We start from the raw sequence: 24447 nt of genomic DNA on the forward strand, positions 1-24447 counted from the left end.
GTTCTCCCTGCCAGATAAACTTCCTCCATCTACGGCACTAACCTTGTATTCTCTATTTATTTTTAAATACTTCTCTTTTACAAACAAAGGAGATACACCTTACCTTACCACCAGGCGGTTATTATTTTTTTCTGCATTTTCCGAATAATTTGCAACGTAGATTTGGAAAGGCCACATGATATTCGGCAATCTAAACATGGTCTTCACTCAGCATCACATGTTTCAGAATTATTGCTTCAAACAGTTCAACTCGTCAGGGCATATAATAGGACAACAATAAGTATATGTATGACATGTGACTGCGACTTGTAGTATAAACATGGTAAATGAAACACGTTATTGTGCAATAAACTACCAAAATAGGAGGATTATTCCGCCTTATCACTTGTCGGGGGTTTTCTGTCAAGTTGTCAAAATATGACTTAAGATTAAAAAACCATGATGGTATGCTACTGATTAAGGATATAATCCTGAAATTGTTGTATTGAATGATTGAACGCCATGATTATTTAAGTTGTTTGATACAATGTTCAGTGATACTATAGGAGAAAAACTGAATTAATGTTTCAAGCTCCACTCATAATGGCTTTAAGATTGTATCAACGAATATACCACGCGGTATTGAAATCCATTTGTTAAGAAAATTTAGCTCGCACTTATCAAGGAATAACCATAATTATAACATACAAAACAATAAACAAACTTAAATCTGCATCAAATCAAAGCAATATATTTCAAAATTGCTTCAATATTTATCAAGATTGTCGTTTTTGTTTTCAAACAGTATTTTTCCTGGTCGTATCTGGAATTCCTCAAACATTTGGAATATCTTTCTGGCAAAGCAACACTGAGCGCAGTATTAAGCATATTTGGCTGAATATTGCATTTCGTACTTATTGATTTCATTCCAATTTTACAGATATCCATTTTAAATGAACTTCAAATTGATAAAGATTCCGCACTAAACTATCTAACATTCAATTAAAGTTCTTCCACAATGCCCATATCGCATACACATTACAGTGATTTTTTGCCACACTCTTGAACAAGAGAACACGCGAGAATTCAGTCTGATTCTGGCTCATTTTTGGATTTACATTTGTTTAATCCTATGAATTGAATACCGCTGGCTACAATATACATTTGAGGTAAATAAGAAAATTGGTCGGCATTGACTCATTTTAAAAGTTTGACTGGTTTCAATGTAAACGGAGCTCTTCCCTTTTGCTCAAAGTTTCAAAAGCCCCATACCATTTCACCGTAATGTCGATTAATACGTTCGTTTAATAATAGTTCATCAAGCAACCCAGCTTCATGATTTACAGTCGGAATCGCATTTTTTTTTCTCGCTGAGCAATTCATAATCACTTCGTGCTACAATCAGCAGAATATGTTAAAATATCCGCCAAGGTCACAAAACATCATAATTTCATACACTATGTCAAAGTCACGATGGCTATATTTTAAAATTATATTCAAAACAGTCCTTTAACATTGCATGTAACGTCAGTTATTATCATCATCATAATTATATAAACAACTGCACATAAGAAAGCCAGTACATGTAGCTGTATTGCAGTAATAAGAACTCCTACTCAGACAAATGTTAGGGTCTTGTAGTTGTTACAACCCCACTCAGACAAATGTAGCGGTTTTGTTGTAGTAAGAACCCCACTCAGACCAATGTAGCGGTTTTGTGGTAGTAAGAATCCCGCTAAGAAAAATGTAGCGATGTTGTTGTTGTAAAACAACAGAAAAATGGGGCGGTTTATACCGTAGTAAGAACCCAACTCAAACAAATGGAGCTATTTCTACAGTAGTAAGAACCCAACTCAAACAAATGGAGCGGTTTCTAAAGTAGTGGGAACCCCGCTCAGACAAATGGAGCGGTTTATACAGTAGTAAGAACCCAACTCAAACAAATGGAGCGATTTCTACAGTAGTAAGAACCCAACCCATACAAATGGAGCGATTTCTACAGTTGTAGGAACCCAACTCAAACAAATGGAGCGGTTTCTAAAGTAGTGAGAACCCCGCTCAAACAAATGGAGCGGTTTCTACAGTAGTGAGAACCCCACTCAGACAAATGGAGCGGTCGGATAGTAGTGTGAACCCCGCTCAGATAAATCTCCTTTTGAAACATTTATATATAAAGCTTTTTAGTATATATAGTATCAACCAAGATGGCTTAGCCGTAATTGTGTCATTCGAGATTGCGTAAGATAATTTATGAGTCTTTGAGTTGTTATAAAATGGCAACTGCGCATTCGTAGTCGACTACGTCAGTGTGATACTTATTCTACTTCTTTTCTTATTTTGTTGAGAGTATTATATATTCATTATGGACGTTGATTACAATCGCACATCAAAATGAGTCTCTCGTTTTAAGGCAGGCCTACAGACCTTAGTAACGCAAATCGAAATCAGGTATCGTAAAAATCTACTTTTTGACGAGACATTATTAAATAATTTATGCGCCGGGGTTACAAAATGAGACGTGTGATGTTTAAAACAGTGCGAATTAAGAGACCACAAAATGAGACGTGTGATGTTTAAAACAGTGCGAATTAAGAGACCACTTTATTTTCATACGTTCATAAGATTGCAACGTTAATGTGAATTGAGAGCAAGCTAAATAATCTGAAATAAATCTTGGTGAAGAACCGGGTGGAATGATTTATCAGAAATAGGAAATATTTCTTACTTTACCTACTACAAATAGTCAAAGCGTCCTCAGCCGATATGGTATTTTAATTAATTATCTGCGATAAACCTGCGAGTGAAAGCAATGTTCGTATATCCTCGTAAATAAAGGTTTATCAGTTGCTGTAATAAAACTGGCTTATTGTATTAAAAATCATCAATTTTCATAACCTGATTGGTTACAATTTCGGGCCATTGAAGATATTTTTGGACTCAATATGTATGTTTGTAAACATAATTGTGAAAGTAAAATCACACTTGTCGCGCCACCAGCCTTTCAACATTTTTTTAGCGCTTTCAATCCTTCTCCCTAGAACCGCTTTATAATTCGTATGTTATAAAAATCAAATCTTCCACTTTAAATGAGTTTAAAGGTATTTGCCCTGGCTGCTTAATGACAGGTTAACATTTTGTTGTCAGAAGCATAAGACCGCCCAACAATACCTGCAAATGCCGGCGGTCTTGATGTTGTAAGAAAACCACTCAGACAGATCTCTTTTAGAAGCACATACTATAGAATGATAATTAATAGAAATAATATCATCAAAGAATGCGCAGCGAGATAGCGTAAGATGATTTAAGAGTCTAAGGGTCAATACAAAATGGCAAACGCGCATGCGTGGTCGACGACGAGTGATACTTATTGCACTTTTTGTCTGGTTTTGTCGAGATGTATAAAATGTGGCTAGACAAAGTGGCTGCCACTGGCCCCAAATTGTTTGGAGCCAATCAAAAATATAGAAATAAATATTATCTTGAATAAAAAAATACAGTTATTCCTTATACAATATCGTTTTTTCGACTAGACACAGGAAATGAAATATAAAGAATATGATGATTTTCCTTTTGTTGTATAACATAAGGTCGCTTATGTCGTCAGTCGTTGGAAAGTTTCAGCAAAATTGTCCATTATTGGCTGAAGCTCTGACAAAGTAGACGGCACCTGATTATATGCGGGCCTAAAAGTGAGGTTGATGTGTTTGCACTTTTTTCGCCGCCTCACATTTGTACTTCTCCCAAGAACCACTTAACAATTCGTAGGTAGAAACTTACTAAAGGTGGACCACTTTAAGGAAAGGTCGTACACGGCTATATGACGATTGTTTTTTTTTTCAAAACAGTAATTATCGGCTTTGGTATTTTGGGTGATCTTTTACCAAATTTCTTATAAAGGATGACCATCAAGGCTTGGAATGTTTTCAGAGTCTTAAAAGGAATGGCCATGAAGGCTTGGGATGGTTTTATTGTCTTAAAAGCATGGCCATCAAGGCTTTGGATGGTTTAATTGTCTTAAAAGCATGGCCATCAAGGCTTTGGATGGTTTAATTGTCTTAAAAGCATGGCCATCAAGGCTTGGGATGGTTTTACTGTCTTAAAAGGCATGGCCATCAAGGCTTGGGATGGTTTTACTGTCTTAAAAGCATGGCCATCAAGGCTTTGGATGGTTTAATTGTCTTAAAAGGCATGGCCATCAAGGCTTGGGGTGGTTTTACTGTCTTAAAAGCATGGCCATCAAGGCTTTGGATGGTTTAATTGTCTTAAAAGCATGGCCATCAAGGCTTTGGATGGTTTAATTGTCTTAAAAGCATGGCCATCAAGGCTTTGGATGGTTTAATTGTCTTAAAAGACATGGCCATCAAGGCTTTGGATGGTTTAATTGTCTTAAAAGCATGGCCATCAAGGCTTTGGATGGCTTTATTGTCTTAAAAGCATGGCCATCAAGGCTTTGGATGGTTTTATTGTCTTAAAAGGCACGATCATCAAGGCTTTGGATGGTTTTATTGTCTTAAAAGCATGGCCATCAAGGTATGGGATGGTTTTATTGTCTTAAAAGCATGGCCATCAAGGCTTTGGATGGTTTTATTGTCTTAAAAGCATGGTCATCAAGGCTTGGGATAGTTTTATTGTCTTAAAAGGCACGATCATCAAGGTTTGGGATGGTTTTATTATCTTAAAAAGCATGACCATCAAGGTTTGGGATGGTTTTTATCTCCCACCCATGATAAGTAGATCCAATTATTTGGCCATTCTGTAAACCCTTATCTTGCCCAAGTGCAAAAGTAAAAAGTACCAAAATGTAAAAAATAAATAAATATTGAAGTTAAATTGAGTTGTGAGATATGCATCTTCCATGGCCGCACATGTATGACAGGTCCATCCTAACTCCCGCGCATGGTGTTATGAGGCAAAACACCCGACGCTCGGATTGGGATAAACCTATCTTACACGAGCGGCCATGGAATATACTTATAATCTCTATATGGTTGTACTTATTATCGCAAAAAGTCGATTCTTGTTAGCAACCGTTTGCCCGTTTGTAAAATACTTTTTGTAAATGTTGTGTATCTTAAACTAGATTGCTTTATGACCAGTCAGTAAGCGGTTCTATATTGGGTATTTTCAAATAATTCACGTGGTGATCCAAAGTGGGTTTTGATTACAATTTGTACTGAATGGTTATAATTTAATAATAATTGAAACAAAACGCAGCTTTACTGAATCGCATTTTAGAAACATAAGATCTGCAGCAAGAACATAGCAAACGAATGTCTTCAACACAACGTAGCGTTTGCTGATTTTGTATCATTGACTTGTGGCTGTTGTTTCTGCATTCCAGTCCATGACTCTTTATGTAAGACTTAAGTTCCCTGAACATCAAAAAGCATGCCAATAATGGATGGCGAATCCGTTTAATTTTAAATGCAAGACAGCAGAACTGGTGGTGTAATACCTATAAGACTGCAAGGTCCACAACATGCACAAACACGAATGCCAACGTCTCGCGTTGTTTTCAAAAATATATTTTCCATCTGGCATTTCTTATATCTGAGTAGGTACTACGCTTTGTCCTTTAAATTTGTTTGTTTCTATTATATCATTTTCTACGTATAATATTGAGCGACCATTAACTAATGGCCTGTTTAATTACTTGCTGGTGTTAGATCATACTGAATGTCTTAAATATCTCGTATAAGAAACGACAATTAACCTTCCGGTCTTGCCTTCTGGGTAATATCCAAGAAATGCTTTTCCCCAAACCAGGTCAAAATTCAAACTCATCCACTTTTCATTTTAAATCAAACTTTTGAGACACAATTTAGGGATTCCATTATTATAATATTGGATATTATGCTACAGCATCATTCTGTCACCAAGCCCATTTGGAGATAAAAGAGGCGTTTTAGTTCAGTCTACATTATTATAAATTACTACTACAAATTGAACAGCTCATCGATGCTGGGAAACGACTTGACGTTTGAGCTGTTTTGTTACTATCATTATAATTATGTTCTTAACAGTCGGGTAGTTTCAGTGGTTAAACTAACGAACATCTTTGACAACAACCCCTAAACATTCCGTCCTAGTTGTAAACAAACTTATCTAATATTTGCATTCTATCACTACAAGAAATTATTTGAATTAGGATCAATTATTTGCCCTGATAGTAGAATATCGAGTGACGACATTTAGAAATTCATTATTCACAAAAACCACCAAATATGACAGTATTGTTGATGAGGGTATTACGCTTGAGTACTTCGAACAACAATTTATCTCGGTCTGTCGTATCTGGAATAAGGCATTTTGATATGGGCTTCTCAGACAATGTAATTAATATTATGTTTGGTGCTTCTCCTAGTTCTACATATTTCATAACACATTTAATCCTAACAAAACACAATCTTTTCAAGTGCCACTTGCGAAAATATAGCTTTTCTGTCATCGCTTAGTAAATAAATATCGATCACGCATTCAACAAACAAATTTTCTCTATTTCACCCAGTCGCTTCTCATGACACATTCTCATTCATCCCTATTTAAGATATAGTTGTATCCTATTCTAACCCAGAATATGATATTGCTAATTCAAATTTAGAACACGATTTCATACCAGAAGACGTTCCTTTCCTAGACCATGTACGATTTTACCCATTAATTCAAACACAGCATGTGTTCCTATCCAATTTATAAAAAGTAAATGTTCCCATTATCCAATGACATCAAAGAATCTGTTCCAATTCCACCCTGAGCACAACTTATCCAATCACATCACTGGACATGCTCCCATTCCAAACTGAGCACGCCGTATCCAATGACATCAAATAATATATTCCCATTCCACCCTGAGCACTCCTTATCCAATGACATCACTGGACATATTCCCATTCCAAACTGAGCATGCCGTATCCAATGACATCACTGGACATGATCCCATTCCAAACTGAGCATGCCGTATCCAATGGCATCACTGGACATGTTCCCATTCCAAACTGAGCATGCCGTATCCAATGACATCACTGGACATGTTCCCATTCCAAATTGAGTACGCCGTATCCAATGACATCACTGGACATGTTCCCATTCCAAACTGAGCATGCCGTATCCAATGACATCACTGGACATGTTCCCATTCCAAACTGAGCATGCCGTATCCAATGACATCACTGGACATGTTCCCATTCCAAACTGAGCATGCCGTATCCAATGACATCACTTGACATGTTCCCATTCCAAACTGAGCACGCCTTATCCATTGACATCACTGGATATGTTCCCATTCTACCCTGAGCGCGCCTTATCCAATGACATCACTGGATATGTTCCCATTCTACCCTGAGCACGCCTTATCCAATGACATCACTGGACATGTTCCCATTCTACCCTGAGCACGCCTTATCCAATGACATCACTGGATATGTTCCCATTCTACCCTGAGCACGCCTTATCCATTGACATCACTGGACATGTTCCCATTCTACCCTGAGCACGCCTTATCCAATGACATCACTGGATATGTTCCCATTCTACCCTGAGCACGCCTTATCCAATGACATCACTGGACATGTTCCCATTCCAAACTGAGCATGAGCACGCCGTATCAAATAACATCAAAGAATCTGTTCCCATTCAACCCTGAACACACCTTATCCAATGACATCACTGGATATGTTCCCATTCCAAACTGAGCACGCCTTATCCAATGACATCAAAAATTCTGTTCCCATTCCACCCTGAGCACGCCGTATCCAATGACATCACTGGACATGTTTCCATTCCGAACTGAGCACGCCTTAACCATTGACATCACTGGACATATTCCCATCCCAAATTGAGCACGCCGTATCCAATGACATCAAAGAATCTGTTCCCATTCACCCTGAGCACGCCGTATCCAATGACATCAAAGAATATATTCCCATCCCATACTCAGCACGCCTTATCTAATGACATCACTGGACATGTTCCCATTTCAAACTGAGCACGCAGTATCCAATGCCATCAATGGACATGTTTCTATTCCAAACAGAGCACGCTTTATCCAACGACATCACTGGACATGTTCCCATTCCAAACTTAGCACGCCGTATCCAATGGCATCAAATAATCTGTTCCCATTCCACCATGAGCACGCCGTATCCAACGACATCACATAATATGTTCCCATTCCACACTGAGCATGCCGTATCCAATGACATCAAAGATTCAGTTCCCATTCCACCATGAGCACGCCGTATCCAATGACACCAATGGACATGTTCCCATTCCACATTGAGTACGCCTTTGCCAATGACATCACACAATCTGTTCCCCGTCCACCCCGAGCAAGGCTTATTCCACCATTCCATCACATTACCTGTTATCCCAAAATTCTACAATAGTACCCGGTATCCCACCATTCCATCACATAGACCGTTATCCAATCATTCTATCACATTACCCGTTATCCCACCATTCCATCACATTACCCGTTATCCAACCATTCCATTACATAAGCCTTAATCCCACCATTCCATTACATAATCCGTTATCCTACCATTCACTCACATAACCAGTTATCCAACCATTTCATCAAATAATCCGCTTTCTTTCATGCTTTTCGATGAAATATGGGGTTTTATCAGTGAAATAACAACATTAAAAATATCAATTTGATATTTTCACTGTAAAATAAGGAGGGAAAATATCAACTTTTAGAACTACTTTTAAAATCCCCTGTAGCTACTTCCCTTTAATTAAAACGAAACACTTCACTTTGAACCAGAAAATGTTGGCAAAAGAATGTTTAAAATTCGAAGAAATGTTCTATAAATTTAAATAAGTATGTATTGGAAGTTAACAACTTACCGTTTATTACCGGTTATCCCGTTTTTAAAACGTTTTCTTCATCTTGAAGCTGAATGTTCGAACATTTGCTTTCATACCAAATAAATAACGGACGAAAACAACTGTTCAAACATAAACAGAATTTTATGTCATCGTTCAAATATATTTTGAACTGATTGTCGTCGTAAAACGAGCTTCCCGGATATTCACACAATTTACAAATAATCTGATATTTTTTACCACACCCACGCCTCAAAATTTGTCAAAAACTAGCGTGGTATTCACTCTTTACCTGAAAAACAAACCTGTTTTAAAGCGAAAGAGACTGGTGTCTGACAGTAAGATGACTGAATATCCATGTATCATGAAACACAGTCTAAAACCAAGAAAAATGTTTAAAATCCAATGATTATCCGCATTTGTTTTGCTAACACATTTGACCTTCTACTCTTTCATTCATTAAATGGCGGCGTAGTAATTTGGTTACGTATTCATGCCCCGCTTTAAATAAAAGTGTTTTCGTTATTTTTTGGACTTATAAAACATCATTGATTACTGTTCATAAATGATTTTCACTAAAAAACGAGCGAATAATAAACAATAAGAATGAACAGCACAGAACTTTTTCTCAACAAACCGGAAATAGAGAAGTTGAAAGCTATAATTTTGCGTCAGGGGCGCCCCATGGGTAGCGGCGTAAATAACAGCCTTTTCAATAAAGGGGGTTATTTAGAATTAAATAAAAAAAACTAAAAAAAACTACGAAAATAAGCTTCGCCATAACATAACCCATTATACAACCATTCCATCACATAATCCGTTATTCAATTATTCAATCACATAACACTGCAGTTATCATACCATTCCATCACATAACCCATTATCATACATCATTTCATCATATAATCTGTTATCCCACCATTCCATCGCATAACCCGTTATATCACCATTCCATCACATAACCCGTCATTCCACCATTTCATCTCATAATCCGTTATCCCACCATTCCATTTTATAGTCCATTATTCAATCATTCCATCACATAACTCATTAAACCACAATTCCACCACATAACCCATGGTCCCAACATTACATCTCATAACCCGTTATTCCACCATTTTATAACATAACCCATTATCCTACCATTACATCACATAACCTTTTATCCGACCATTCCATCACATAACCCATTATCCCACTTTTCCATCACGTAACCCGTTATCCCACCATTCCATCACATAACCCGTTATCCCACCATTCAATCACATAACCAATTATCCCATCACGTAACCCGTTATCCCACCATACAATCACATAACCCGTTATCCCACCATTCCATCACATAAAACATTATCCCACCATTTCATAACATAACCCATTACCCAGCCATTCCATCACATAATCCGTTATTCCATTATTCCATCACATAACACTGCAGTTATCTTACCATTCCATCACACAGCCCATTATTCAACCATTCCATCACATAACCCGCTATCCCACCATTCCATCACATAACCCGTTATCCCACCGTTCCATCACATACCCATTATTCCACCATTCCATCACATAACCCATTACCCCACCATTCCATCACATAACCCATTATCCTTCAATTCCATCACATAACCCATTATCCCACCATTCCACCACATAACCCATTTTCCCACCATTCCATCACATAACACATTATCCCACTTTTCCATCACATAACCCGTTATCCCACCAGTCAATCACACAACCCATTATCCCACCATTCCATCACATAACCCGTTATCCCACCATTCAATCACACAACCCGTTATCCCGCCATTCCATCATATGGCCTGTTATCCCACCATTCAATCATAAAGCCCGGTATCCCAACATTCCAACACATATCCCTTTTTCCAACCATTCCATCACATAACCCGTTATCCCACCATTCCATCACTTAACATGTAACCATCGTTTTCTATTTTTTAAACCTAGACGTCACATTTCAAAGCAGAACACGTCCCGATCATAACTTATAACACATTCCTTTTCTAGTCTGACGATACCGCATAAATCACACTGCCTTTTCAAACAGCAACACTCCAACATATGCGTATTGAATTCTTATAATTTGCTTAGATTTTTATCACAGGGAACACGTTTTCTGTTCTTTTCGTAACACATTATTAAAATAATGACAGTCCGGTGACAGTTAAATTATACCTTATATCAGAAAATTGCAATTTAAGTGAATAGCTAATTGAGTTCATTCCTTCATTTGAATCATACTGATTTAAATATACACCTCTATGTTGGACACTAACTAGATGTGGTCACGACATTAAATCGTACACCACAATTATCTGTGGTGGTGGACAGTCTAAATGAAGACGAATGACACCAGCGCACATCTCCTCTATATTTAATGGTGTCATACAGAAAAGGAAATGTAAGTTGCCAACCAAACGTTTAATAATGCATTGAAATGTCAGGGACAAGCCCAGAAGTCAGAAAAATCAAATACATGCGCGTAGCTGACTGTACTCAAATACGCAGTTGCGTAATTAAATTTTGACAGATCGAAGCTTTTGTCAAACCAAAAACCCCGAATTTTAAATAAAAACCGAAGGGAGGTAGGGGTGAAGGGGTTCATATGCATCAAGGCATCGATCTGCAAAATACCCAGTTGGTCCTAGCTACGCCCCTCAAATATATCCCTGTTTATTCATTATGCCTTCTGTCATCATGAAGAATCATACATTTTTTTATTTTGTTTTGCATTTATTGAACTGACTAGTGTTTGCATTGGGTTTGCCATATACCGTAAGCTTGTCTGGGATAAAAATATTGATCGGATGAACTTCCATGTCAAACGGTAATTTGTGGATGGAAATTGGTTTTATGCGTCAACGGAACGAAAAGAACAAGTTTTATTACATGCAAAACAATCCTATAATTATTTGTTTTCTCGTATATCGCCGTGTTGGCTCTGCATCTGGTTATTCTTGGAAACAATAACGGGTACAAGGCAGTATTTCCAATAACGTTCTTAAAATACAGGTTTAAATGCATCATTTTCAATATTTGAGTTAGGACCTTTGAACGGCACTGCTACATTTAAGTATTTCAAATAGAATTGAACAGGCACATAATTACTAAACTTTTCCGTGAATGTAATCTCTGGAGATCAGATTTCAATCGCTTCTGAAACACAACTCAAAAATCCAATCAGCAAATGTGCTAAAATGCTTTGAGGAGTTAAATATACGATATTTTTCATTTTTATAATAAATATTTAATTTGACATCCCCAGTTAAGCCTTCGTTAAGGGTAGTTTAGCTTTTGGGCTTCCCTTTAACACCGCATAGTTTAAGTGTTGGAATCAGCCATATCAACTACATTAAAAAGTCTAAATCACAAACTAAACGACCGTCATTCAGTGTCGGGTCATACATGCATAGACAAATCGCGTTTTTAATCGGATAAGCCCATTCAACGGTTTTATAATTGGTTGAAAAATTGACTCCCGGTTATCGCATTATTATTCACCCATCACTTGGTGGAGTCTGTATTGGAATTGACTTTTCCCGATCGTCCGCACACACGAATGTGTATATATACTTCTTGGTTAGGGTTATTAGGGCACAAGTGGGTATATTTTTATAATGGGGGTAAAGGGAAAGTATCTAACAAAGGTTGATAAGTGAGATGGTCCGTCCGTCCGTCCGTTCGTCCTGGGACATCGGGACAAGTCCACTTTTGTCCATAACATATACTTTTAAGTTACTGACTTCGAACTTCAAACACATATGACTGTGATGAAGATACGTGATGTGCAAAAGCAATTTATGCCTTCTCACGGCCATTGGGCATTCAGGGAACATACATTACTCCCAGAGAAACTTCTCATTACAATAACGTAGTGTGGTGTGGGTATTAATCACATCCACAAACAACTCTAGTTTATATTTAGAAACTTTAACATTTTGTTTTAATAGAAAAGCTTCGTATAAACATTTAAAATCATCACGACACCTCATTCTTTTATACCATTTGTAATAGTGCCAATCGGTTAAATAGTCGAATATAGAATGGAGAATCTAGGTCCAATATTAGTACACGTGCATTATGTGTAAAGATGGCTCTATAAAGGGAAATAACTGAATACAGCGATTTGAAAATTAACAATTATAGAAAATAGAATTGAAGAAAAATGCTATTGAGAATAAGGCCCATTGATGAAGAGTAAATAGCGTACAGACAAAACAGAGGTTTGTGAATGGTAGCGAAATAACAAATATTATTACCCTTAAGTCATAGACATATTCTAGATGTGACATGCGAGTTGTACCTAAATTTGGTTAATGCCTTAAGTTTTTGCACTCTTTGATACGGAACTGGAACAATCCTTCGGACAATTGGCAGGGGTTGCGTAGCCGAAGCTGCACCTCAAAATTCCAAAACTTGCAACCACCCGTTCTTCTTGCATGTATGGAAAAGAAACTCCATTTCCCATACACTTGTGCAAGTTAAGGCTTTCGATACTTTAGGAATATATACTTTTTGTCCCTAGGTTCTAAAAATGTACAGAATGAACCAGCAAGCATTTTCATAAATGAGCCGATTTAACTCCCAAATTGGCTGTCTGCATTCGGAAAACAATAGCAATACTGTTATTGTCCAAAACGAAGCATCGGGTGGGGTTTGTACGCAAGAGAATGGTATTAAATAGTTGTTTTGAAGCAAAAAATGCATTGAGTGAGTCGGGAAGCCTAGTAAGAACGTGCCTTGTTTTCACGAGATATTTTAATACAGACATTATTTTGATCTAAAACAAGCGTTTTCGTTGATACGTGCCTGTCATTGCAAAAAAATAGGAAAAGTAAATTGGTGAACTTTTAATTTTTAGCTAGTAACTAAGTTTCATAACAGTAAATGATAAACCTATATGTATTAGGATATGTGAATATTGCTTTCATCTCGCAAGTTTATTTCTAGTGTACAATTGATAAAATGAAGCCCGATATTGCCTGATGACACTTTCACTATTTGTAGTAAGTAAAATAAGGCAGGGTATTTTAGTCAACACATTTACTATGCATGGTATTCTCATCTGCAAATATAGAATACATTTGGATATGCCTTTGTTAAATCTTGTGTTTTGGATACCACTGGCTGCAATGTACATGTGACATCAAATTAACTGGTCATTCGGTACTTCTTCATTTGGCTCAAAAGGTTTAAACTCACTATATCTCTTCACCGCGATGGTAATTTATGTAGTCATCGTCATTTACCATTGATATTTCATCAACTTACTTTTGTTCCATGATTAAACGTCTTATATCATCTAAACGCATATGTAAGATCAGTTGTTATATATAGATATCTGCACGCAAGAACGCCCATCTATACGAACATTATATATAGCAAGTACATTTGCAGCGGTCTCTTCTGAATTTGGTGTGAGTTATAAATTGTAGCTTATGTGTGCTGGCATTCGAAAATGTCAAAATAAATTATACCTTAAAGGAGTAGACAAGAATTGATTGTAAATAGCTTAGTCTGACCAGACAAAGAAAACGAAATATAATGAATGTGATGTTTCTTGGCAGAGAAGTAAGGTCACGGATGTCTTTCGGTAAAAAACTAAATTTTTGGCTTGCATTTGATATTATTTCTTTTCTCATGAAGAACTATTCATACAAAAGCTGAACAGCTATTTACTGAAATATAACAGTTTTGCATTCAGGATTATAAGTATCTTCTATGCCCGAGTGTAGGGTGTTTTGCGGAAAAGAAGTATACCGAGTCCTGCGCGACTGTTGGGATAAACCTATCTTACAAAAGCGGCCGTGGTAGATGCTTTTTCTCCCACATCAGTCAAACAAACTATAGAAATCATGTTTTTATTTAATTTTAACTTTTACAAACGGGTATCTTTTCCCGTTGGCAAGATAAGGATTTCAAGAATGGCCAAATATTTGGAAGTACTTGGATGGGAGAAATATCGTTTTGATACTGCAGGATAATGTATATCACCATTGTTTCAGGCGTTTTGTTTCAATAGACTGAACAATACAAAACGCGTTTGGGAAACATTTCTATGGTCACGTAATCCTTAATGTTTCGACCATTATAACCTGTTCTGACCAATTTAGTGCTGAACAGTCGTAATGATGACGTATGGTGGGTTTGCATAGCTCCAGAATGAAAATTATTGTTTATAGATAGGCAATTCCCAAATTGATTGTTTAAAAGCTGGTGGAAATGATTTTAATGGGCAGTAGTGACACTTTGTTTTTATCTTGTCACTTGTATACAAATCGACCAAATAAAAAGGTGCCGTGCAAATTTTACTTTATTATGATAGTTGACCACGTGATGTTTATCTACAGTCAGTTGGTCATGTGAACGCGTAAACGGTTTTCTTTTCTTTTCTGAAATGTCAGAGGAAAAAAACAACATAACTCATGAATCGTATCAATAACCCACCAAAAACCGATCCCAACAATCACTTGCCCATAAAGTTCCATCAAACTGCATGCTAATGATACTGAAAAAGAAAATCAACCAGAACATGTACACTTACCCCATCCGCAAATGAGGAAACACGTGCAGTATTCAACAACAATTTATTCCATTTCTGTTATGAATGACACCATCTCACTTATAACAGAAATGAACAATACCTTTGCCGCTGCAGTTCTGAACATCCAACATTTTATACCTACATGAATTGAATCCATTGAACATGTGGCGATTGTTTGTTAACACACTCGTGATCTTGAAGTTGAACCATGACCGTGACTTGTGTAATAGTTGTTACATGAATAGATGCTTGTTAACTGTTCCACTTTTATATACTTTTCTTTTTTGAACTGATATCGAAGTGTTAAAATGCAATTACGTTGACAAATTTTTGGCAAATTTTAACCCTGCATTGGTAGTCTGCCGACTGTCAAAAAATAGAAAAACACAAGTTGGCCCCCCTTTTTTTAAAAAAGGACCTTGCACATTTAAAGGTTATTTAGCGTGTTTTAATAACGTGTTTCGGATCACCCGATAAATTCCTCCGATTGCGAGATAAATTTTCTCCATCCACGACTTTAACCTAGTATTCTCTCTATATATATCACAAAGACTCATTGCTTAATTATTTATTATATTCACTTTAAACAAAACATATTTTGCATTGACACATTTTGATTTTTAAACAAGCTCACGACGTAAGTCAGGACCCCTTTTATGAAAGATGATGTTCCTATCCTTCCAATAAACTTTCCATGCGTGTAAACTTGGGTTCATTTCAGAAAAGTCGCATGCAAAGAACAAATTTTATTATGCACAACAGAATACGGACATACTAAAATGCCTTTTAATATTTTCAGTTTCTGTATCCCCTTTAAGAAACCAATCACTAGATTACAAAACTTTATTGGCATCGTGATAAAACGCAAGAATTCCAAATACGTCCATAAAATGTTTAATCAAATGTTTTCGGTACTCGATTGAGGCTTTTTAAGACATTAAAACGACACAATTACATTAAAGTCCTTAAATCTGCACTTAGCGGACAACTTTTGAACATGCACACAATTACACACATGTGTTCCTAAACAATACGCCATGTCAATCAAGTGAACGTGAATCGTTTGAGATGACATCCATTTTGTAATATGTTAGCCACTGTTTGCTGTTCGGTGATATATGTTAGCCACTGTTTGGTGTTCGGTGATATATGTTAGCCACTGTTTGCTGTTCGGTGATATATGTTAGCCACTGTTTGCTGTTCGGTGATATATGTTAGCCACTGTTTGGTGTTCGGTGATATATGTTAGCCACTGTTTGGTGTTCGGTGATATATGTTAGCCACTGTTTGCTGTTCGGTGATATATGTTAGCCACTGTTTGCTGTTCGGTGATATATGTTAGCCACTGTTTGGTGTTCGGTGATATATGTTAGCCACTGTTTGGTGTACGGTGATATATGTTAGCCACTGTTTGGTGTTCGGTGATATATGTTAGCCACTGTTTGGTGTTCGGTGATATATGTTAGCCACTGTTTGGTGTTCGGTGATATATGTTAGCCACTGTTTGGTGTACGGTGATATATGTTAGCCACTGTTTGGTGTTCGGTGATATATGTTAGCCACTGTTTGGTGTTCGGTGATATATGTTAGCCACTGTTTGGTGTACGGTGATATATGTTAGCCACTGTTTGGTGTTCGGTGATATATGTTAGCCACTGTTTGGTGTTCGGTGAGATATATTAGCCACTGTTTGGTGTTCGGTGATATATGTTAGCCACTGTTTTGTGATCGGTTTAATGTTTTAGCCACTGATCACGGGTCAGTCATGCCCATTAAAATGCCTCCGACTATAATGACAAGTTTACAATCCCTGTTACGACCTCTGGACATTTCAAAGGTTGATTCACAGCTGTGTCCCCTGCCAATTTTTATTACTACAATGCCTGGCCAGACACCAGGGAGTATTGTTTCGTTGTTACTCAAAAGGTGTTCAAGTAAGAAACTGGTTGCCCTAACTTGTTATGACTTCACAGGAATGTTACTTAAAAGAAGTTCAACGGGCAGTTTCAAGACATCTTATTTTAAACCAAGATAGATGAAGCGGAGATATGTTAGGCAATTTGTTACAAGAAGGTCAGTTTGGGCCTCTAACAAGTTTGCTTAAATGAACCCATAGGACTGGTTTGGCCAAATCTTTCGTTTCAATGTTTTAGATACAGACTAAAATAAGAAACTTGTAACTGTATGTTGTTTTTAACCAGATCAAGATATATTATCTTAAAAGTATTAATTAGCAGTCCTCTGCCAAGTTCCTTCAAGTACCCCCATGAGGTCAGGATTGGCACAACTTTTAGATTTGTTGTCTCGATATGGACTGGAATAGGTAATGGACATGTAAGAGGTAGAGCTTAGACGGTTAGTAGTGGCCCACTACGCCAAGTATGTTTGAATGCATAAGAGCTAAGAAACTCATCATAGCGATTTAGACATCAGTGCGCTGTTTTCAGTTGCTTGGTGCATGGATGTAGTGAAACTTTTGTTCTACAACTGCTCCCAGGGGCCAAACTCATGAAACATCTTAGGCCCCCAAAAAATAATTGTTTGTTTAGGGTAACCTTCCCAAAATTTTAGGTAGGGTAGGTAGGGATTTTTTTTCTTCAAAATCTGTCGTAAGTTCAGAGTGTTTCCATGCACATGGCAGTCTTTCCTACATTACTGTCATTGCCTGACTTTGTTTTATCATATAAACAATAATTCTGATCGTCCAATTCGCATTTATCCGCCCTTCGTAACTCTCTATTCGCTAACGAATCATTTTTTGCTCAGAAACGGTAAAAATAGTTAGGGTCGGCGCATTTTTATAGGTAGGGTCGGGTTACCCGAAACAGACATATTCTTTTTAGGCCTTAGTAAAAAAAATGAACGTCGTTTTTTCTCAGTTGAACTTAAATAAATTAAAAATGTTTTTTTCCATACATAATATGAGAAAAAGATCCAAATAATAATGGCGTATAAATAAGTTGATGAAAAATAGAGGGTATTCAAAATACAGTTGAATACCGCTATTCCGAACACCGTTTATCCGACATTATCGCTATTTCGAAATTTTTCGCTATTTTTTCGGTCCCGATTTTACTCCTTCTGAAAATTATTAATCCGAAATATCGCTATTCCGAAATATTTTTTGGATCCCTACGATTTCGGATTAACGATGTTTAACTGTATTCGTTGTTAAAAAATCGAAACTAAAATATTAAGTTTAGATCTTTAACTTTTGCTCTGTATTGATTTAACATATACATCGCTACTTTAAAACAAGTTGATCAATGATTCTACCATGGTTATGATGTTTATGTATTCTTGCATGTCAAACTCAAATGTCACATTCCAAAACAATTGATAATACATTGTAAAATCGATCCCTTTGTCAGAATAGAAATAAAAGCCAATGGATTTAACATGACCTTTATACAAGGACAATGGCTGCTGTTTAATGAAATACTAGTATATGCAATCGCAGGCACTGCACCCGGATGGGAGGATCATTTTAATACGACTTTGTTGTAATGTTTGAACATTTTGTAAATGCTATTCCCCCATTGTAAAAATGAACCCAGCAATGTAAGCAATTTAAAGAAAAAAACACGTATAATAACAAAGCTTAAAATTCTACCTCGCGTGTAAGAGAAACTTAACTTTAACTTTGGAGAAGACTGCAATGGCCGTCAATTCAATTTAATTCTATGCTTTATTTCCACCTGTATCTTAATCAGAACATGCATATTGCATGATATTCAATTATACATTGTTTATACTGATATTCTAAACACATAAATTTTTCATTTAACACATACATTTTACAAATAGGCATATATTTATAAAGCTTTTGTGCATTGTTCGTGTCAATATCATGTATAGCGATTTACTCGTAAAATTGACTTAAGGATTTTGTTATATTCAGAAATGAGATCTTTAAGAATGGTGCTTCCAGAATTGGCTCTAGATTAGCGTCAATGTGTTTCTCAAACTCTCATATCGGAACAGTAACAGACGACAGGGCTAACATACGGAAGCGTTACACCACTATTAACATATACGAACGCTATATATTGCACGTTGTCCTTGACAACATCATACAAAACAGTGACATCACCTACAACCCTCGTCATTGAATATATACAAGTCGTGCTGTGCACTCGTGTTTAATTTGCAATTACTCGGGTGTGCGGTTACATTAACTATTATTAACAGGTCCCTACAACTCTATTTAGTCTTCGGACCAATTTCATCAAGTGAAGTAGATTTGCATAAAATAATTAGAATCAATCTATAGTCAAAATCCGTTGGCTGTATATACTAGGGAACGGCGAAAATACTTAGAGTCCCGCGAATATCGAGCCAAGCGGAAATGCTTACAAAGAGTAAAACAAACTCGGCATAATTCATCCAGTTCGAGCTAACGAGGAAGTCGAGCCAAGCGATATCGAGCCAACAGGTCTCGACTGTATTTGACTTCAAACACGGTGATGAAACATAAACAATACACCTATGCCAAGTATTGCATCAAAATGTTCATGGCAAAAAGATTTTGTAATTATACTTTAGTCAAAAACAATGAAGGTTTCCGTTTGTATTTACATTTTTCACATACAATACGTAGACATGGTCAAATCAAACGAACAGCTTTAAGTTTCTCTTATCTGCAAACAGCGATGCTATCTGGAAAATCTATAGATAGAACAATAAGTAAGATAAGGTTTCGGAAAAATCTATAGCAAATACGACATGATATTGGTGGAGATAAAGTATCTGTTTGTAGCCTGGTACAGATAGGTAGCTTTATATATGTTGTGGTCAGTGCGGGTCAGTTTCTGACAGACAAACACTTTTTCAAAGTGTAAGGTTGATTACTAGTTGTATGGTTGATCAAAGCACAAATACGCCGTTCCAAGTAGTTTCTTAAATTCTTACGAACTAGTAAACGGTCAACCTAAAATGTTCCCTACATTGTATTTAGTATGTACTCCAAAAAGCATTGCGATTAAACCGCATTAAAACTTTAAAAAGGATATACTTATGCTTTTTTTTGGTAATTTATAAGAATTATTGAATATAAACAGAGGTTCCATTCAATATAAGGATTGGTAATTGCTATTGAATAGTATTATATAGTTTTCTGTTCATACTCGTTTCCATCCTTTAGGCTGTCAGTGCGTCTTCTCAACCCAAGACATACTGGAACCACATCGTCTAACCGCAATTTTCTATCCAATCTCTGTATGTATTATATGGCTACCTCGACCATTGCTCGTAGATCAGCGTTTAATATAGATCGTTGCCGTTTTAGGAATAACAATTGCTTTCTTCTTGAAGATCGGCGTTATTATCGTCTGCCACATTTCAAAATTATGGCAACAGCGAAAGTAAAGATAAGGTACTTTATATTTATTTGAATCGCATAATACACGGAAATCTGCAGGGACAAGCCCGGTTATATAAAGCAAATATAATCACTGGCAAGGGCCCAACCGACACTGAACTAGAGACACAGCCGTACAAACACCACATTCACACTTGCAAACAACACATAATCACGTTCAAACACTGCAAACACCGCACACACATACACGCACGCACGCACGCACGCACACACGCACGCGCGAAGCACGCACGCACGCATGCTTGCACACACACACACACACAAACACACGCACGCACGCACGCACGCACGCGCGCGCACACACGCACACACACGTGCAAACATCATACACGCACGGCTAACCCCACATACGCACGTGCAAACACAACATACGCACGTGCAAAATCACACACTCACTTGCAAACACCACATACGCACATGCAAGCACCATATCCTCACGTGCAAACACCGCACACACACACATACACGTGCAAAACACTACATACGCACGTGCAAGAACCACACACGCACTTGCTAACACCACATACGCACGTGCAAGCACCAAACAGGCATTTGCAAATAACACATACTCACGTGCAAACACTGCACACACAAACACGTGCAAACATCATACACAAACGGACATAACCCAACATACGGACGGGCAAAGACAAAATACGCACGAGCAAGAACAACAAACGCACTTGCAGACACCACATACGCACGTGCAAGCACCATACACGAACTTGCAAAAAACACATATGCACGTGCAAGCACCACATACACACGTTCACACACCAGACACGCACGTGCACACATAATAAACGAACGTGTATACATCACACACGTACGTGCACACACCACAAACGCACGTTCAAACACCAAATTACGCACATGCAAACACCACATACGCACGTGCAAACACCAAATTACGCACTTGCAAACACCACATACGCACGTCAAGCACCACGTACGCACTTGCAAGCACCCAATACACACGTGCAAACATCACATTCGCACGAGGAAGACACAACAACTGCACGTGCAAACACCACATCCGCGCGTGCAAACACCACATACATCCTTCATCATGTACAATTATCACTGATATATACGACACGTGTTAGGGTCCCGGCATCCTGAACACTAACCACTGATATATACGACACGTGTTAGGATCCCGGCACCCTGTACATTAACCACTGATATATACGACACGTGTTAGGAGCCCGGCACCATGAACACTAACCACTGATATATACGACACGTGTTAGGATCCCGGCATCCTGAACACTAACCACTGATATATACGACACGTGTTAGGATCCCGGCACCCTGTACATTAACCACTGATATATACGACACGTGTTAGGAGCCCGGCATCCTGACCACTAACCACTGATATATACGACACGTGTTAGGATCCCGGCATCCTGAACACTAACCACTGATATATACGACACGTGTTAGGATCCCGGCACCCTGTACACTAACCACTGATATATACGACACCTGTTAGGATTCCGGCACCCTGTACACTAACCACTGATATATACGACACGTGTTAGGATCCCGGCACCCTGTACACTAACCACTGATATATACGACACGTGTTAGGATCCCGGCACCCTGTACTACACTTACCACTGATATATACGACACGTGTTAGGATCCCGGCACCCTGTACACTAACCACTGATATATACGACACGTGTTAGGATCCCGGCACCCTGTACACTAACCACTGATATATACGACACTTGTTAGGATCCCGGCATCCTGAACACTAACCACTGATATATACGACACGTGTTAGGATCCCGGCACCCTGTACACTAACCACTGATATATACGACACGTGTTAGGATCCCGGCACCCTGTACACTAACCACTGATATATACGACACCTGTTAGGATCCCGGCATCCTGACCACTAACCACTGATATATACGACACGTGTTAGGATCCCAGCATCCTGTACACTAACCACTGATATATACGACACGTGTTAGGATCCCGGCACCCTGTACACTAACCACTGATATTTACGACACGTGTTAGGATTCCGGCATCCTGTACACTAACCACTGATATATACGACACCTGTTAGGATCCCGGCACCCTGTACACTAACCACTGATATATACGACACCTGTTAGGATCCCGGCACCCTGTACACTAACCACTGATATATACGACACGTGTTAGGATCCCGGCATCCTGTACACTAACCACTGATATTTACGACACGTGTTAGGATCCCGGCACCCTGTACACTAACCACTGATATATACGACACCTGTTAGGATTCCGGCACCCTGTACACTAACCACTGATATTTACGACACCTGTTAGGATTCCGGCACCCTGTACACTAACCACTGATATATACGACACCTGTTAGGATTCCGGCACCCTGTACACTAACCACTGATATATACGACACCTGTTAGGATCCCGGCACCCTGTACACTAACCACTGATATATACGACACGTGTTAGGAGCCCGGCACCCTGTACACTAACCACTGATATATACGACACGTGTTAGGAGCCCGGCACCCTGTACACTAACCACTGATATATACGACACGTGTTAGGATCCCGGCACCCTGTACACTAACCACTGATATATACGACACGTGTTAGGAGCCCGGCACCCTGTACACTAACCACTGATATATACGACACGTGTTAGGATTCCGGCATCCTGTACACTAACCACTGATATATACGACACCTGTTAGGATCCCGGCACCCTGTACACTAACCACTGATATATACGACACGTGTTAGGATCCCGGCACCCTGTACACTAACCACTGATATATACGAAACCTGTTAGGATTCCGGCATCCTGAACACTAACCACTGATATATACGACACCTGTTAGGATCCCGGCATCCTGTAAACTAACCACTGATATATACGACACCTGTTAGGATTCCGGCACCCTGTACACTAACCACTGATATATACGACACCTGTTAGGATCCCGGCATCCGGAACACTAACCACTGATATATACGACACCTGTTAGGAGCCCGGCACCCTGTACACTAACCACTGATATATACGACACTTGTTAGGATCCCTGCACCCTGTACACTAACCACTGATATATACGACACCTGTTAGGATCCCGGCATCCTGAACACTAACCACTGATATATACGACACGTGTTAGGAGCCCGGCACCCTGTACACTAACCACTGATATATACGACACGTGTTAGGATTCTGGCATCCTGAACACTAACCACTGATATATACGACACCTGTTAGGATCCCGGCATCCTGTACACTAACCACTGATATATACGACACCTGTTAGGATTCCGGCACCCTGTACACTAACCACTGATATATACGACACTTGTTAGGATCCCGGCACCCTGTACACTAACCACTGATATATACGACACCTGTTAGGATCCCGGCATCCTGAACACTAACCACTGATATATACGACACGTGTTGGGATTCCGGCACCCTGTACACTAACCACTGATATATACGACACCTGTTAGGATCCCGGCACCCTGTACACTAACCACTGATATATACGACACGTGTTAGGAGCCCGGCACCCTGAACACAAACCACTGATATTTACGACACGTGTTAGGAGCCCGGCACCCTGTACACTAACCACTGATATATACGACACGTGTTAGGAGCCCGGCACCCTGTACACTAACCACTGATATT

Source organism: Mya arenaria, chromosome 6, assembly GCF_026914265.1.
Source record: "Mya arenaria isolate MELC-2E11 chromosome 6, ASM2691426v1".
NCBI lineage: Eukaryota > Metazoa > Mollusca > Bivalvia > Myida > Myidae > Mya > Mya arenaria.